The following is a 14,484-nucleotide window of genomic DNA, read 5'->3' as shown; positions in this document are numbered from 1 at the left end:
ATAATTTTTTTTAAGTACGCTGTTTCTATTCACCCGCAGGTGTGGGTGAAAAAAAACAGCTGCTTAGTTTTCATAGAATTTGTTATTCAACTGTATTGAGGTTGAATAGAAACATAATTTTGAATTTTTAAAAAAAAAAAGCGTTCAAATAACTTACTTATAGCCTTTATTTTATGATAAACAACAATTTAAACATATTTTATTTTAACAACAGTATTTTTTTTATTTAACAAATAAAATAATAAATTCAGTCTTTGAATTTAATAGTCTTTTTAAGTTTCTTATATTAACTAATTTAATTATATAATATATATAGCCGCGTGGATCTGGCTTATATACTTTTGGCATGTTTCTATTCACCCGGAAAACAAAATGTTTTGATTAAAAAAATTATAAAAAATCAGCAAGTCATTAAACAGGATTGATACTTACGTTAATTAATTCTCCACAACCACGCTGAAAAGTGAAAAAAAAAAATTGGAGTTATCACAATTCGTTTATGAGAACCATGATAACAAAGTTGATACACATTTTTTGGAGGTAAAATAATTTTTACTCTTATCAATTTTCTTATCGACAATTATTATGGAGGTAAAAATGTATCAATTGAATTCGATTCTTTATAACATAACCAATGTAATACATCAACGACTTATAAAAAGAGTTATACTTAGACCGTAGTTATTGGTCAATGAAACTTATTTCGAAATTTTGTTTCTATTCACCAATCGGTTTCTATTCACCCACAATTACGGTATTAAAACTATATATCTATGATACACTGAAAAAATAAGCTTATGACTGATGTGAAATAATCTAACTTTAACGTCGTGTGGTTATAATTTTAAGATTTTAGTTTGTTATAACTACGAAGTACATAACTTTTTATTCGATTTACTTTAATTATTTATTATTTTTTTATAGTTTAAAAGCTTAAAAATCTTATACAAATTTCTTCATAAGGTGTTTTTACAGTAATTTATTTTAAAATATTAAAAAATATCTACTGAGTAATATTTATGAGCTTTTACACATTTTGTCGTTGAAGGATAGTTAATTTTTTTGTATAAAATATACAAAAATAATAAATACAATGAAAACTATAAAGAACCCATTAATCTAGAATTATATATTAATCAATGGTATTACTTTTAATATTATCTAAAATGTGTATTTACTAGTTGTGAAGCGCGATCTCACGTAGAACATTGTACAAGAAGATTATTGGTACTAATAAAATACATACAGATCGCGCTACAATGTCAGTAATCGGCGAAACACTTGATCATACTACAGATAAATTAAACATTTTATTATATTAAAGTTAAGTACTCAATAAACATAATTAATAATTCACTTATATTGTATAAGTTAACCTTTGTCCAGAACGCTAAAATAAAAGAAAAAAATTTCAAATCTATAAATTTAAAGATTTTAGACAGGGCAGTAACACAATTTCAATTTTTTGATAGAGATGCCAAAATTTAAGTAAAAAAATGTTTTTTGTTGCCTGACCACATTTTCTTCATTTTAAAATTTCCAATCATCACAATAGACATTTGAAATTTAAACAAAGAAAAATTACCATTTCACAAATTTGTTTTTGGCATTAGTTATTATACTATACAGAGATAGTTCTCGCTTTTTTAGGTTTAATCAGGTATACTGATAAATCAATTTATACAAAAACATATTATTACATACATATACATTCATATACATGAAAACAGACACTTAAAAATATCATATAACTAGTAAAAAACGAAAAGTAAATATTTGTATTCAATGATAAATTTGTACTAAAAATGTAATTTATTCGCTTTTTGTTCAATAAGTTACTTCTTCAATAATGTATTAATAATACATTATTACATTTAATATGTATGTAATATAATTACATTAATAATGTATATTATATTTAAAGTAGGAAACTCTATTTTACAAATAGTTTATACATTGTTTAATCAATGGTTTATACTGAAAAAATCTATAAAATAATGTTATTTGTTTATAAAAGTACATTTTTTTTTAAATCGTTGGTGAATAAATTTAAATATATTGAAATATTATTTAAGTAAAGAGTTATTTTTATAATTTTTTTTATGGTTAAAATAAATTTAATTATAAATAGTAAATGTTGAATCTAACTTTTTAACTTTTAGTGCATTTTTTAATACACGAGTATTGATTGCAGTGCATCTGCATAATAATTGATTTTTCAATACATTAAATTCACAGCTCTGATTATAACTAGACGCCTTAGGTATATCCATATAAATATAAACCAAACTTATTAAATCTAGTACTATATTTTTCAAGGTATGTGAAAAATGCTAAATTTACATCAAAAGTTTTTAGAGATCAACCAATGTCTTCAATAGTTTGTTATGTTCATTAAACAAAGAATGTATTACGTCACAAAGAAGTGCTTCACTTTAAATATCCTTCGTTCGATCTAAAATACTATCAAAACTACTTACTGGATGTTATGGGATTTGTATTGATTTGTATTTCATGTAATAATTGTTATAATTACGTAGAGTAACGCGTAAGTAAAGTTAAAATAGGAGTAGGATGATTTAGAATCTTCCTACTTATATTAATTAAAATTTCCTATCTATTATTTGTATTCTACAAAATATTAGGATTTTTATGTGAATATATTGTCAACGTTATCGTATGTTTGGAAAGTTTTAAAAAAAAAAAATGAAGTTGTTCACATTATTGATCAAAAAAAATCACGTACAATTCACATGTAAAACATTTTAATGGCAATAATATAATAAATTAAAAAATATTTTATTACTTACTTATAACGTATACCTATAAGTTTTAAGTAAAAATAGTTAGTACTAATAAGTATTTTTTATAAAATATGAGTATATATACAGACTGACCTGCCGTTCCCGCTTAGAATAACGTAAAGTGACTTCCTCAGGTTTTATTTTTTTTTTGGTAGTTCAGTACCTACGCGCTATTTACATGTTTTTACGTTTGTAAAATTATTTAGGCTCGGAGAACTCAACAATTTTAAATAGGTAATTAAAATGTAAAGACGCTCAAGCACTATACATTTTCATTTAACCATTTTAAACTCTACTTGAATGTTTAAGTGCTCAAGTCAAAGCTCCAATAACTTAATTCAACATTTATATGACCTTGGAATATTTCCTAAGTTTTTTTTAAACATGTATGTGTAATAAATTATAATTATAATTGAATTAGATTATTAGAACTTCCGTTTTGTTAATCGTGAGAACAAAAAAAAAAAAAAAAAAAAAAATTAAAAAAAAATACAATAAAAAATATATAGGTACCTATTCAAATAAGCCAACTATTAATATATAATTCAGTATTTAAAATGTAAATACACATTCCTATAAAATTACTTGTTTGTAATAGAAAATTGAATAAAATATTTATTATGAATCACTAACAAATCAATAGAACTCTAGCTAGAAAATTATCGAATAAGTAAATAAATACAATATTTATTACTTTTATAATATTATATACATAGCTTTAAATTATATTCAAATAGATAATATCTATAATCCCTTTTACATAATACAATAATATAAACGCATATTATTTATTAGTAAATTATTGAAAATTTCTAATTTGATTATCATAAAAATATTTAATAAATCATTTTAAAGTAATAGGAAATCATTTTTGTTGCGATAAAATATTAAGATGATGTTACATCCATGTATATGGTCTTCGTCTTACATATATACAGTATAGCAAAATAGTGTTCAGCAGAATCTATTTTATATTGTTAGTTTTAATATTAGAGTAAATTTACCTTTTATAAAACTTAAAGGTAAGAATATTACCTAGGCTAACAATTAGGCTTTTATTAATATTTTAATTTTAAAGTAAGTTATGAGCATTTTAAAGTTTTAATATTTTACATAGTTGTAATTCACTTTAAAATTATAATATCAATGAAAGCTTTTGTGGTAGGATAGCGTAGATAATATTATTACCTTTACATTTTAATAATAGGTAAATTTATCCTAATATTAAAGCTAATAATATAAAATGGATTCTGTTGAACACAAATTTGCTATATTGTATGTATGTAAGATGGAGATATCACATGCAGGTGTGGCGTTCTCAACAAAAATCATTAAAGACAAACACCTACGTTGAGTAGAATTTCTAATATATTGAGCTGTGTTAAATTTTAAGTGATTTTTTTATCAATTTATTTATTGATCACTTAAATTAATGTTCTATAATATAATATAAACAGTTTTAAACTATTTTATTAAAGTTCTTAAAATTATCAATGTGCATGAACATTTACTCGTATATGGAGTACAGATTATGAGAGATTTTATTACCTAAATAGGTATTTAAAGTTTTACATATTAAAAACATTATCTTTAAATTATACAATGTTTCGACGGTCGTTATAAGGTAAAGTAAAATAAAATAAAGTTTATAATTAGTTTGATATTATATAGCTAATAGCTATAATAGGTAATGTACCTACTTTTAATGAATTATGAGGGTTTATGTCGAATTTTTCGGTAACATCACATCACACATTTATGATATCGATTTGTAAAGAGTGTGTAAAATGTAATTTAAAAACGTAGACTAACTGCAGGCTGTAGAACTTGACTTCAAAATTACACGTGGCTGATATTATAAATATAAGATATGGATAAGATATGGATATCTATTAAACACGACAGTTTATCTACGGTCGTAAATTAAGCTATAGCTTGGCAATAGCTATAATGCGTATGTAGGACTGTAGGAAGTAGCTTAATATTATAATATTATATTAAATAGGTACATAGTGATTCACCGAGCATGAGCATCACCATTTTTTCTCTTGTTAATGAATTTGTTCAAATTGATGACTCTAGTAAATTTTGAATATACTCTAGACCAAATTTTCAAAATATTTCATTTTTATTTTGTGCTACTTAAGTGAAAAATTCTTAATATGTAGTTAAAAAAAAAAAAATAGTATAATAAAATAATAAATATATGTAATATTTAATCTAATATATATTATACTTGTGCCATTTTACAAATTATAAATATTAAAAGATTAACATTTTAAAATTTCCAATAGCCCCCAATCTTTTAAACTTATTTTAGCAAATCTATTATCTTCAGTACCTATGTATCTATATAAAGTTAAATAACTTAAAAACTACACATTCGAATTATTAAGAATTTGAATGTATGGACTTCAAAAATATTTAAAAATTCCAATTCAAGATTTTATATAACTGAATTATTAAAGAAAAGAGGATGGGCATGCTTTGTGATACACTCTATTTATTATTTTTTTATAAAGTAACTTTGGTCGACAGTTAACACACATATACGGGAAGAAAAACATTAATTTTAGTTTTGTATGTCGACTGTCGACATGATGTAATATAATTATAATATTGTAAATAACTTTGCGTGTACCTACAAAAAATATATAATAATAGTAATAACCACAAATACTGAGATGCAATCAGTTACCCGTAACTAATCACTATTTTGTATACTATACCTATAAAACAGTTAACAGCAAACTGTAGCGTATAGCATAATATCATACAATGTATCATCGTACAATAACGGACATCCGTATCGGATACGCAAGTGGAAGATTCGACATCAGTAGTCAGTACTATAAATAATAATAACATAATATACTGTGTATATACTATTATAGTTAGAGGACTATAAAATATCTGTACCACCGCGGAATGTGCTAAACGCGAGACGAAAAACATTTAAAAAAAATTTGAAACGAAATCACGTGCAGCTATATGACGAAAAAGAAACATAATGGAGACATAAAAAAAAAAACAACAACAAAATGACTATTATCGATAGAACATAATAATATTAGCTACTTGCCAATAATAATATTAAATTAAATAAACATTACTTCAACGCACTAGATGATTATTCTTATTATAATATTATACAATTTTAATATAAAGACGTTCGACGATATTACGACGAGACTCGCGGTAATCTCTGTGTTCCTATCTACTTATGTAGGTATTATTATTATAGATGTATAGTATACACATATAAATTAATATAATGGTCACCGTAAAAGAAGAATAACCGTTAAAGAACGTGCCAGGCCCATGATGCTGGATAATGCGTGGCAGTCGACTACTCAACTGCTGCTGTATTATTATTACGTTCTGTATCAGGTTATACGAGAATTTTACTCAGTGATAATATATACCTATATTATGCATAATATAATATACAAAACTAACGACATGCTGGGTGACAATAAAAAGAATAATTTAAATAACTTTACCTTTATGACTATATATACGTAGTTAACTAGTTAGGTGTTGAAAAACCCGAAACATTATAATATGTGCACGACTGCTGTCTTGGTTAAGTATGTCCCAACTAGTGGATTTTTTATCAACTGCGCTACTATACTTGTTAATGATTTTGAGATGTTTTGTCCCTATCGTTTATTTATCCTAAAAAATATTAAGATACGATACATGGTTCGCGGAAGTAATTTTATTAGCCACGTAGGACATTTGTTCTCCAGTTTTTAAAATCGTTTCTTATTATTTTTTCAGCAACATTTAAATAATAAGAAAATAATATCGATTTTGAAAATTCGCTGTATAGTTGTAAGTGTCGAGTTATTAATGAGTAATTCATTATTGTAATTTTCTATTTTAAAATTTGAATGCGATGATTACTCTTTGCATACGACGAATGATTCTGAACGAAAACAGTCTATTAGTCTATATATTATATTTTATGATATATTTATAATACTAATATAGTAATTTATTTTACTACTAGTAATACAGAAAGATGGATATCATACTGAATAAATTGGCATAATTAATCTAAATGTTTTGAAAATATCATTGTATATACTAAAATAAAATAATAATACACCTGAAAATTTCTAGTCCCCATGAAAAATATTTTTGTATTACAACAAAATAATTAAAAAAATTGTTCTTCGTTTTAATACATAATTTTATCAACATTTATATTTCAAACGATTAAAAAAAATAATGCCAATATATTTTGTAATTACTATAAAAACTTAAATAGCGCCTTATGATAAGTTTTTTGAACATACGTTATGAATCTATACTTTTGTAGAAAAAAAACTAATAAAAATAAAAAATATAAAATGTCTATAAATTACATAAAAATAGTTAAAATGTTTTGAAAATTATAGCATAATATTGTATAGAATATACTAATTTAAAAATTTGGTGAAAATTTTAAGCATATATAATTATTTTTTCTTGAATTAGAACAAAATAAGAAAATAAATTTTATTATAAACTGGTTTTATGTAAAAATAACAGTTTCTCCATTTTTTTTTTTTTTTTTTGTTTTCCTCATTGTCTTGAAAAGTACTTTTTTATTATAAAATTTGTGTCAATAACAATTAATTCTACAGAAAAATTAGTTACTTATTTAACATTGAATTATTCGTTATTAAAGTTACTAGTGTTTATTTACATTGTTTACTTTTACTTAAAAATATAATTTATTCAATTATTTGATTTTCATATTAATATTGTATCATTATTCGATAGTATAATCATCAGTTCATATAATTTTATTATATCTGAATAACCAAATAACTGAATGCATTTTATTTTAAAGTAAACACGATTTATATAATTTTATTTTAAAGATAGAAACTTACCTACAATTTAAATATTTTATTACCAATATAATAAATACATACATAAATGCATGACCTATAAAATATACGAATACTACTAGACTTTTAGATTGTTTAATATGTTAACCTGTATATTTTCCAACTAAATTTTAAGTTGGTTAAAAATTTAAAACGTTATACATCATACATAGTAAACCATCAAAATTTGTTAATTCTGGATAACAGGACTTCTACTCTTCCTGAAGCTGACATATCTATCTAATATTTTGTATGGATGCCACATTATAATATGTATTTTATGGTATTTAAATATTTATTATAGAAGTATGGAATAGATATTATAAGATTCAGATACAAAATAAAACACAAAGACATACTTACTACACTAAATACTACTGTTGAATATTTTACTCTCAATTTATTGGTATATCATATAATATTTACCATTGTTTTTTAAATGAGCGAATAAAATGTTAAAACTTCCGCGTAGAATATAGATGTAGACACAGTTTAACTGATAATTAAATACACAATTTAATATAAATATTATCAGCCGAGTATAAGAGAAAATCACGGAGATCGTGAAAGGCAATAATTCTATATCTTATAAGCACAGATCTCGCAATATTCTCATTGACGCGCGCTACTTTTCGAAGGTATTGTAATTCGTATGCAAAGTGAACTGGTTTAAAGACAAAAAATATTATAAAGAAAAATAATTTCAGTCCTTTTTTTGTTTTAGGCACGTTACGCGTTTTTGATGAAGTCTACGACAATATTTTGAATAATGTCGATATTTAGCTGTTTTAAGTGTACATTTATAATAATATTACGATATACTTAAAAACATGTGCAATTCAAAAAACAATGATGGTATAAAAAATATTTTATTTTATTTTTGTGTTCGGTTATAACTTTTAAATATTATTATTATGTATAACAATACAATACCCACATGCGGGCCGTGGAATTACGTATCGAAAAACGATCAAATGGCACCTCGTAGTGTATATATTTTATTATGTACCTACATAGATTGCCTATAGGTATTATTATAACGTATATACATGACCATAAGAAGTATATAGTATAGGTATTTGGTGTGGCTGCGCGTGTTTGTGATCTGAGAATTTTCTATCAATTACTTAATAATAGCCCCGGCGGACGGCTACAACAGTATATAATACCTACGGTTTAATTTGAATCCGTACGAAACCGGTTCTGGAAGTCTGCAGCACTCGACGGCGTAGAGAATCTTAGACTTGCAGGTAAATAGCTCTGTATTTTAATAATATGAGGAGATACATACTGCAGTGCACGCACGCCATCATAACCCGAGCATTTCAAAACCTACCGGACGATTTCTCGACGATTCTGTTTCGATCACGCGTCCAAAACACCGCTATAATATATATTATGATATATATATATACAGATTGATACACCAAGAATGTTCACTCCCCCTCCATTTTTATCCTTAATTAATGCATTTATTCTAATTCTGATTTTCGGAATTATTCGATACACTTTAATATCATATATGCGTACACTTATAGTCTATAAATTATTATTCCATTTTAAAAACTTTCTGTGGTGATATAAACTTCTTTTTTGAAATGAGAACAACTAACCAGATGATTTTTTGATGATTATAATTTTTAATGCATCTAAATCGAAATTCTAGTGAATTTTTGAGTTTAATTAAACTTTATGTATTTATGAAAACTGTTATTACTTAATACTTTCTTAGTACTTCTTACTTCTATTGATATAATGGTTTTACATTAAAAAAATAAAATAAACGTAAGAGTCATCATATCTACTTAAATTTAATAGTTTATAATTTTAATAAATCAATATTATTTTGAAAACAATCATTCGAATTTTGATTTAACATAAATATATTGTATCAATATTTTCAAAAACATCATCTTTGTATTAATTTACAATTAAATTAATAGAAACACCGTTCTCATTTAAAAAAAAAAAAAAAAAGAGGTTCATTATTTGTACTGCGTAGGGTACTTTAAGGTGCATAAACTAGATTTTAGATGTCTATACAAGAATACGATAAAAAAAATAAATACTCTAAGTTTCAATAAATACAATATAAAAAGAAAAAGGGAGTGGCATGCTTGGTGTATCATTCTATTTAAATTAAACATAAATAATTAAATCTATAAATAGAAGGGAAATTAAATATAATACATCTTTTTTTTTTAGATTTAACCGACAAACAGTGAAATACATTTGTTGTAAATTAATAATTGTAATTTTAATTTTATGTCTCATCATCAGTCATCATAAAATCATAGTTTCAAATTATATATAATACTGATCAACTATATGTATCCGATACCTATTTGTTAGAAGAAAACAATGATGGTTTTCTTAGCAAGTACATTAATTTGTATTTTAAAAATTTTAAATCATCATTTTAAAGATTTTAATCGCTTATAAGCAGGTAAATAATAATCAACTTCTAGTTTTACGTAATGAAGTCTTGTTGTTTTTTTTTGTTTCCTTGTGGCTCACTTTATAGGGTTATAAAGGTGTTTTATCAGATTGTGTATCAGAAATTAGACACAAATACATAAGTGAGGTATTAAATATTAAAAAAAAATAGTAATAATTATCGCTATTTTTTCGGTTTAAAAATTAGATTTTACTTAGCTGTATTTATAAGAATAATTAAATTATATACTATAGAAACTTAAAGATTATATCGATTGTTTATTTTATAATTCAATAAAGTTGATATAGGCAATTTTTAATCGCTTTTGATCTCATGATATTTTATTCGAATTTTATAAAACAACATTTTCATCTATTTATAAGTTATATTATAAATAGTGATGTTTAATTGTTTTAATTTTAATTTTTTATAGATTAGTTAATTTTGAATATTTAAAACTTGAACATATCTGATACAATTATACAAACTATATAATACTCAAAGTTAGAAAAATAACATATAATTCGTTTAAAACTTTGTTTTTTTTTTGCTTTAAATGTTTTTTTTTTTCGTATGTAATTTATAACATTTTTTTTTTTTTAATTTATAAAAATGCTTTATTTTAAGAGTAATATAAAAGTAACGTCATATTTGTATTACCTACAATCTAAACCACTCGTTCTTAACCTTTTTTTTTTTGTATGACGACACCTTTATTTAGATCCATGAAAATGGCGTCTCACTAACCCAGGCAGCCCATAGATACAATATAAAAAAGATATTTCTTTTTTTGTTCATCAATTGTTTAAACATGTTGTATAATTTTATAATTTTATATTAGTATACTTCACATGACACGTTTGGACTTATGGGGCGACACACCGATTGAGAACCACGGGTCTATTCTATACTATGGTTGTATATATCGTAATCAACAAACAAAATGTATATTTAAAAATTACCTACAATACAATTTTCTGTTCTTTTTTTTTGAAACGTTTATGCATAAATTATTTTAAACAAAACCACTAGTTTAAAGCATTTTTAACACTTGCTTAAAACATATTCTAACCCTGATAATACTATAGACAATGCTGCATTATTAATAATAGAGGTGGCTCTTTAGACGTGAAAATATGTTATGAACTCTTAAAAACATTATTATGATCACTGTGATTGATAGTAAGCACTAAACAGCAATAGTAATAATAATTACTCGTTAATTATTACTACATACAGTATGCACTTAAAATTTATTTTCACGGTGGTCTATTAATTGGTTAACACCGTTCATTAACAAAATCCCCGGAAGTATGACTCAATAAATATTGCACGAATCTGTCTTCATAGATGTGTCTTTTTTCAGGAGGGTCCGAAGACGTAAGTATAATACACCGGAAGCGTGATTGTAAAAGGGGATATGATATTTTCATGTTGCTTAAGGTTAATCGATAGACAAATGGGTTTCCTTTCCCCCATTTGCCATTAATCATGGCACCCCAAGTACTAAAAATGATTAGATGAAGAGGGATAGTGTATGATAGAAACTGCAAAATATAGCAAGTTTTACAAAATACAATACTTGCTATGAACTGCAAGCTGCGGCTAAATGCTGATATATCGTTATAATTACATACAATTTAATAATTTTATTATACCTTACATAGATGATAATGTTAGATAACGAACAATTAACCATTATTCATATAATACCTATAGTTAGTAACATTGATGAATGATGATTATCATTTTAAAATACATTCTTAAACATATTTTCAGAATATGTATACAATGTGTCGATGTATCAATGTATCATACATGCTTCTATATTATTTACGTGTATAAAATTATATTCATCGTGTACCAAATATTAGCCGACAAATATTAATATAATGTTGATTTTTAGTAAGTATTTAATTATAAAATTATAAGTTTAACTTGATAAAGCTGTCTCATCTAACCTTTTTGAGATTTTTTTTTTTAATTAATACAAAGTTAATAATATTTTAATATATTGGATATCTCAATACGAATAGTCATTTATCTATTTGGTATCTACTATTTTATATTGAAAGCAAAACAGAGTAAAAAAAGTATATATACTATAAAATTGATTAAATAAATGAATTTTTTTAAAAAATTAAAAAAATTTTTTTTTTGTTACATGAAATATTACTGCAGAATTTAAAAAAATATGTGTAAATTAATATTATTATATAATATTATAATAGAAATAGAATAGTTAAATAACCTACAGAGAAAAACAGATAACATTAAAAACAAATGCATAAACATTTCTACATTGGTGCCATAATTATTTAATACTACAATTAGTCAGTCACTATTATATGAGCCAAGACTCAGGAAGAACAATCAAAAACACAATATATAATAAAAATACACAAATTTGCATTTAATAAATAATCATAAACAATATTATATAGGTAAAATCTTTGAAAATTTATCTTCAAAACTATGGGTTTTACCTACTTATAATTTATAGTATGGTTCTTTTAGCTAAATATTGTTCATAAGACAATTTCAGTTCTCATGATCGGCTCGTGTTGTAATACTATCTACGTATATCCGCGGTAGATCAAATTCCATATACGGTTCATTATGTCTTTGATGTGCGACGATAGAACATGAAAGGATGTAGACATAACAAAATATATGGATAACTAAATGAAGACCACATGCTGCGTGACAATTTATAAACTGAGGTGTAATTTATTTTCCTCAGTTTATCCTGCCCCTGAGATCCTTTTTATAATTATCTAAACTCAAGACCAAATATATATTATTCTTTAAGTACCTATAGCGCACCAAAAATATGTGCAACTCTATCGTTGAGACTTTATTGTTAAATGCATAAAAAACAATGAAAAAAAAATAAATATTTCTTTTAAACTAAAGCATAATTTAATATTATGGTCACAATAATCTACGCATTTTAAAATAATCGTAAAATATATTTGTAATTATTATGTGTATACATCGCGGAGTTGTGCTGAATATTTTTAACGTACTTGTTTTTATAAAATAATAGTTTAAATTTTTATTTTGTATCATTGTTTGTTGCAACATAATAATATAATATAATACCTACGGCCATAGGTACGTGTTCTGTTTTGTTAATATGGCTGTACACGGTTAAACGAGACGTTTTATGGTAAAGTCCACGCCGCTATTGCTAGCCAGATACACAATCCAGTGGTATACTACTATACTAGTATCTGTTGTGGTGATTATTATTTTCACGTAATTCTTTGAAGTGATTTATACATAATATTATATAACCTTAAAATGACACTTTTTATTATATTGTATGGCACGAAATTATTTTTACAATTGATACATTATTATATTGTACATATCTAGTTAACGACGTAGGAATCTACCTATATATTAATTAAAAAGTTTCATAACCACTCAGCAGCTAATGCCTAATAGTATAATGTTCGTTCAGTAAACACGTATTATTACATTTTAAATTATTAATTAGTTATTAGTTATTACTTACTCATTAATTATTGCACACATGTCACAACTCACAAATGGATCTTATAAGTTAAAGTACTAAGATGTTGGATAACTGATAAGTAGTTAGATAGTAATAAACAATAAGTAATAACTAATAACTAATAAGTAATTTATTTATTTTACAGCAGCCAATATTGCCTATAAGCATCTGCAACCTAGTTCTATTACACATACTTTTATATCTTACTTTGATCCTTCCAAAACTTTTATTTTGACGGTTGGTAAGTGAAAAAAAATTGATCACATTCTTTACATCTATATTCTATAATCTATAATCAAATAATGATTTTATTTTTAAAACGATTCATGTGAAACAAATTCTGTTATATTAAAATAAAAAAAAAAATCATAAGATAACAATCTTTTAACTCTGGTAATTTTTCAAGTGTAATGATCCTTGGATATATATTTATAATGTGTATATTTATTACTAAAAAATCACAATAAAGATAAATACCGTCACGGCCGAGTTGATTCAATGTTGTGCACGCGCGTATATATTACTTCAGCTGTATCAATGTTTGTTTTACAAATAATACATAAATATTCTTTTGAACCTATAGGTAGGAGGCAGGAGCTACTATATATTTTTTTAAATCCATGAATGAAATTATAAACACGGTACTTACATAAATGCATAATTTAAATTCTATACAGAATATATATATATATATGTTTTATCTTCTATTGATCAGTTATGTACCTTGTATTCAGATGTATATTGATAATTGATAAAGATGCATCATAATCCTCCAACAACGTATTCTTCATAATCATTTTTAATTGACAACTTGAAAAAAAAATCAATACTTGTGAA

Source organism: Melanaphis sacchari, unplaced genomic scaffold, assembly GCF_002803265.2.
Source record: "Melanaphis sacchari strain LSU unplaced genomic scaffold, SCAv2.0 Contig80_pilon_pilon, whole genome shotgun sequence".
Taxonomy (NCBI): Eukaryota; Metazoa; Arthropoda; class Insecta; order Hemiptera; family Aphididae; genus Melanaphis; species Melanaphis sacchari.
This window is presented reverse-complemented; position numbering follows the sequence as displayed.